This window comes from Adiantum capillus-veneris, chromosome 29 (assembly GCF_014529385.1).
Source record: "Adiantum capillus-veneris isolate H3 chromosome 29, ASM1452938v2, whole genome shotgun sequence".
NCBI lineage: Eukaryota > Viridiplantae > Streptophyta > Polypodiopsida > Polypodiales > Pteridaceae > Adiantum > Adiantum capillus-veneris.
Genome location: NC_140959.1, coordinates 44,571,917 through 44,578,212, shown reverse-complemented (window position 1 = coordinate 44,578,212; position 6,296 = coordinate 44,571,917). Strand labels below are relative to the sequence as shown.

Below are 6,296 nucleotides of genomic sequence, written 5' to 3'. Positions count from 1 at the left end.
CGGGGAGGAGAGGGGGGGGGGGGGGGGATATAAGGTGGAAGGGGGCAAAGAGAGAGAGAGAGAGAGAGAGAGAGAGAGTTGAATGGGTGGATGCATAGTTTACCAAAAATATCCTAATTGATGAAAATACGGGAACATTTAAAACTCTCAAGAATTCATCGTTGATTACACTAAACTTGTAAAATTTTAATGGTTTTCTACAAGGTAAGCTCTGAATCTATTGAAGATTTTGCAATTTTAATTGATTAAATACATCAAACCTTGCTTTTTTACAAACACTATGCCGGTGTATGTGTGTGTGTGTGTGTGTGTGTGTGTGTGAGAGAGAGAGAGAGAGAGAGAGAGAGAGAGAGAGAGAGAGAGAGAGAGAACCGCATGACACCGAATCAACATATTTTCTTCAAGGCAATCTTGGTATCTATTTGAGATTTTGCAATTCACTTTGTGCGGACATGTGTGTGTGTGTGTGTGTGAGAGAGAGAGAGAGAGAGAGAGAGAGAGTCGCACATGCACACATAGGCACACTTATTCACTCACACATGCAAACACATGTACACGCATTCACGCGCGCGCGCACACACACACACACACACACACACACACACACACACACACACACACACATATATATATATATATATATATATAGAGAGAGAGAGAGAGAGAGAGAGAGAGAGAGAGAGAGAGAGATTTATCATCCACGGAGGTCAGATATGACCTATGGGATCATGACAAAAACATTACATCAACTCGGAGCTTCTAAGTGAGGCCATCGGATACATATTAGTCAAGGACTAAGGGTCCAATCATCAGGGTAAAAAAAAGGGAAAAGGAAACAACACCTAAGGAGGGCCTTTTTGGGGGCTCGGAACTCTTGGATGATGGTTTTACCACCTCGATATACTCCCCAATTACCTTGCTTGCGGGCTTCGTGCATCTTCTTGAGCTTACTCTTTTTTAGCTTTAGTTGATTTGTTGTGAGCTCCTCATTGATCCAATTCTTTGTCCCTTCGAGGAGTCGAGATTGCCTTAGCAATTTCATCTTATCCTCTTTGTCCTTGAAAGTGAGAAGGCAATGCTTAGGCGGCACTTGCCTATGTGTGTCGTTGATCCAAAGTTTCAGGTTTTATGTTAATTGGTTGAAGGATGTCATTGAGCTTGTTGGTCGTGTCCTCGACGGTGCACCATGGCGAGGGGAGCCCACCAATGCGGATCTTGAGGGCGTTTTCTTCTTGGACTCTGTGTTCGTGGAACTCTGTTGTAATGCAAGTTTGTACTTTGGCAAAGGTAACCGATTGGGCTTGAGTTACCTTTGCTTCGACTTCTTTTACTTTGTCAGTGGCAAGATGACCCATGGAGTCAAAGCGTGCCTCAAGCTTGCTAAGGAAAGCTTTGAGGTCATGATTCTCCTCCATGACCCAATCAAGGCCTGCTTGAAGCTGTCCGATTTGATTGAGCTCCCTAGGAGCCGCTACGACAGCCGCAAAGCTTGGCCGGACCCTTGCGGAGATCTTTGGGGTATTCATGCTTGAAGGTGAATCGAGCTACCGTGCAAACAGACTCTTAGGCAAAAATAACTTTGTGTTCCAAATAGGTTTTTGTTTTGCTGTCTCAGATAGAGAGAGAGATTGTATTATCATCCTCAATGGTCAAATATGACCTATGGGACGAAAGATGCATGTGATGTATTCTATATGGGGCTACTAAGTGATTCTTAATGCTCCAGGACCATGGTGACAAGAATCGCATGGAGAGCCCACAATTTGGTTGGGAGAGGAAAATGTGTAGGTCTAAGTCATGGTTGAAAGTATGCGGGAAGCAAGTTCATATGTGAGCAAATGTTGATCATTTTAGTAGTGTGTGGTACTTATACTCTTGAGCTGACAATGAGCATGATGTACATAGTCGATGTCACTCTTCTCCGTTGCCCCAGTGCCCCGTCTCGCATCGAAGGAAGTGGGAGCTATCTTGAAAGGTTGTGATAGTGCATATTGTTAACAAGGGAATAGGCTCTGCCATATAAGAGTGAGTATGGTTTCCATTTTTAGCAAAGAACATGGTTGTGTAGTTTGGGGAAATATGAGTGGTGTAATGCACGATGTGCAAACCATTGATTCTTTTGCAGCAACGGGAGTGCATTTGCGTGGTGTGTGTGTGTGTGTGTTTGAGAGAGAGAGAGAGAGGGAGAGAGGAGGGGGTGTTAAAATGTAAAGTTTAAGGGGGCTTTTGAAGTGTAAAGATATAAAAAAGAAGTCTTTTGACATTGCACTAGCTAGTGCAATGTCAAAAGACTTAAGACAAGTGTCCCTAAGGCAAACCTATTCTGAAAAGGTGCATTTACTCTTTGGCATGCTTGAAAAAGATTTAAGAGAGTTAAACATTAAACATTATACACATAATAGTTTGATCTTAAGATGTGAGGTCAGTGTACTTATGCAAAGAGTTGTCGTAAGATTAGCGAGTGTCGAGCTAAATGGCTGAGCTTATGTGAGAAGTGAGCAATGATTGACTTATGGGAAGTAGGCCCATGGAACAACATGCCTGGATTCACCTACACAAGTCTAAAATATGCTTGTATTGCCTCCAGGCTTCACAGATGCTATTGCTCTCACCAAGCTGACAGGATCCCGTCACTGCTAGAGATGAAGGTGATCTAAACAAAAAGCCTTTCTGACCACATGCCCCTGCACATTCAGCTCAAGAAAGACAAAGGGGAGGGGCAGACCCCAAAAGGGGAGAAAAAGCTTCTTATTACAGGGGATCACCTGTTCAAAGACCCTCTATTCAAAGGATTCACCAAGAAAGCATTGAAAAGCTTAAGAAAGATGTTGGTCTTAACAAATCCAACGCTTGGAATCTTTTTGCTCATAGCATTCAAAAAGCAATCAAAAGCTCGGGCCCTCGGGTAAAGAAAGCCAATGAGGCACTCTTCTAGAATCTCACAAAGGAGGTAGCCTGGTTAACCTCTAGGAAGGCTGCAGGGCTGGCTACCGAGGATAACCACAGGGTGAAAGCATGAATGGGTGGACACCAAAGCTGTGTCCAAGACATCACTATTTGGCAAATTAATAGCTGTAATATGTTTGACAAAGATAGAAGAACCCAAGGCATGTGATATATCATTGGATAGCTCTTGAAGAGGAGAATCTAAAAAGCTTTTTGGCACCAAATTTAGAATTAATTTTCAAAAATTTTACCGTGCGCCATGTCTAATAGTGCAGCTATTCAAAACTAGTTAATCAACCCATAAAAGTGTACCACCCAATCATGCTTTCACCCCACAAACGTTGGCTGGAAGCCAAATCTCACCTGGCTGATGTGCAAATTGGAGAAATCAAGAAAGCGAAATTGCTCTCCAAGGAAACACTCCTTCAACCGGAGCCATCTAACCAAGCACACTTCTTTAGGGGACTGAAAGTAAGAAAGAGCCGTGGCCGCATCCAAGTGCTACATGACCAGAATAGGAACGCAACCCATAAACAAGATGAGATGGCTGGACTTATGCTTAATTATCTCAACCAGATTATCGGCCAGTCAGAGATCCGATCTAAGGAAGTGGATGAAGCTAGAGTGTCTCTGCTTGGGAGTGTCAAAAAGAAGGTTTCCCAATGGGATGCCAACCGCATGGAAAAGGCTTTTTTTGAAGAAGAATGTTCAGCAGCACTACAAGCTCTTGGCAATGAAAAGTCCCCCGGATGGGATGGGCTCACGACTGAATTCTTCAGAGAATTTTGGGATGATCTTAAAATCCCAATCACGCAAATGGATAATCAAGCATTCCTCGAAGGGTCGTTAGATGCAAGCATAAAGAGAGGGCTCATCAAGCCCATCCCCAAACAGGTATGCTACTCTCAACTAAAGCATTGGTGACCTATTACTATGATGTCAGTAGCCTACAAAATCATTGCCAAGGCGGTAGCTATCAGACTTGCCTCCCTCCTGAACCGGATCATCTCTCCTCATCAACACGGGTTCATTAAAGGGATATCCATTTATGACAACACCTTGGCAGCAATGGTGGGCATCGATTACGGAGCCTTCACTAAGAAAGAGTGCATTTTGATATAGCTTGACCTTGACAAGGCTTATAATAGGATAATATGGTCATATATTGAAGACGTCATGGAAGCTCTTCGCTTTGCGGCCTCGCCTTTGTCGCCTCATCCGTACACTGGGCGTTGGTAGCCAGTCAGAACTACTATTCAATGACTGAATTGTGGGATTCTTTGAGGTTAAAAGGTCCATTAAGCAGGGTTGCCCCCTGGCTCCCTTGCTTTTTGACATCGGGTCACATCCTCTCATCACGATGCTCGAAGCCAGTGCTGCACGAGGGGAGATTCAAGGCCTGACCATACCAGGAAACGACCAGCTTCTAGTCAAAATGTTTGCAGATGACTCGCTCCTCTTTTTGAAAGCATGCCCCCAGAATGTCCGGAGAGCTTTAGATATTGTGCAAACATTTGTTGTGGCCTCGGGTTCCAAGTGCAACATAGAGAAGTCAAGGCTTATCTCCCTATCAGAAAACGACTCTTTCGATCAATTAGTCTGGACAAGTGAGATTATCTCAAAAGGGTGTATTTTCAGGCACTTGGGAGCCCCCGTGGGGGTGGATGTTACCCACAAACAAAGATTTCAATGGGTGCTTGAGAAAATCAATACAAAGATGAGAAGGTGGGAGTATGTTCTGCTTCCCTTTCCAAGACGGATTAAAGTGATAAATGCAATTATGCTCCCGTTTATTTCTTTCCTCAGTCCCTTGCTCAAGATGGCTAAGTGAAACTGGAAAGAATTCTTAAAACCCACAAAAATATTTCTTTGGAAGAACAACACGCAAACCTCTAGACCATCGCAATGGGCAAAATGGGAACCTGTCGCTCGAACAGTGGACCAAGGCGGTCTCGGAATTCTTAACCCAATAACTCATGCTGAGGTACTTTGCGCCAAATTTATGGTCTCAATGGCTAAACAATACCAAGCTTGGGCTATCATGTCAAAGGATATGTTAGATGGAGCAACATTGGGATTGAACGGTGGAAAGTGGAAAGGGGTTCTGATGCATGAAAAACTTTTAGCCCCGAAGTGGTCCTACATAAGGCTGGGCGGCCTATCAGGTGAACTAATGAAGAAGTGCAAAAGAGCAGCTCAAGTATTGGAATGGAAGGAAGCTACCAGATACTTCAAAAATTGCTCCCTACACTGGTCCCGCTGGCTCTCTAAAGTTTTGGGGCCACCTCAAAGCCTCTTCTGGATAGAAATGGCAGGAAAGTGAATAATAAGGGTCTAATTCGGCTTGAGCACTTTTGGGACAGAAATAGTAATTGCTGGAAAACCATTAACTCTCTAGCAATTCAGTATCAACTGAATGGCTTTGTGATATTGCTTGCCAACAGAGTGATAAAAGAACTTGATAATGTGGTTATGCCAATCTATGAATCCAAGTTTGAGTGGAATGCTTGGAGATGGCATGGTAGTATCCTGTTTTGGAAACCCCAAACTAAAGGCATCTACCATGCACTTATTTATGGGGAAAATTGGTTTATCCCCCTAAATAAAGTATGGAAGAGACAATGGTCAACAGATCGGTGGAAGGTAATTATGGAGAACATCTAGAAGCCAAAATGGCCCCTATTCATGAAGATCTTCTTGTGGAAGGTGTTGTGGGGCGCGTTGCCGACAGGCGTAAAGATTAGAGAAAGAGGAATCGGGTCTGATCGCTGCTCAGGTTGTAGGATAGCTAGTGAAGATCTGATCCACCTATTCACGGAATGCCAGGCAACCAGAGTATTATCAGGGAAATTCTGCAAGTGGATCCAAAGGACATGGCAAATTAGGTTCTGCAAGTCTGATTTGTTCCTTGGCAGCAAGAGGATGGGAAGTCCTACTCTTCTTGTATGCATGCAAATAGTCAGGTACTGCTTCTTCCATAAGTTATGGCAGGCAAGGAACCGATAGGTGTTTAAAGGAGAAATGGCTGTAGCAAGCTTCTCAAAGATTATACAAGAGAGCAGAGTAACGATGTGCATGATTGGATGCAAACAAGACTTGAGTGATTGGTCTAGGACTATCAAAGCCATGTTGGCACCTATAAGGTTAGCTCAAATATATTGTAAAGGTGTCCAGTTTGTTATCTTCCGAACCTCAAGGCTCGGTTTGAGCTTGAGGCCATTCTGTTTTTCTTTCGATGGTTATAATACAATTCACTCATGATTGCGAGTTTTGCGCAAAGAAAAAAAAGATTAGTAAGTGTCGAGAGCTTCTCTACTAGGGTTGAGCATGTCCGCGTCCCGCATGAGCAC

At 43.7% G+C, this 6,296-nt stretch overlaps 1 pseudogene; it reads right to left on the bottom strand.

Moving 5' to 3' along the window:
* Positions 1-963: 963 nt before the first annotated feature.
* On the bottom strand, positions 964-1,526 carry LOC147419116 (uncharacterized; annotated as a pseudogene).
* Between the last annotated feature and the right edge of the window lie 4,770 nt (positions 1,527-6,296).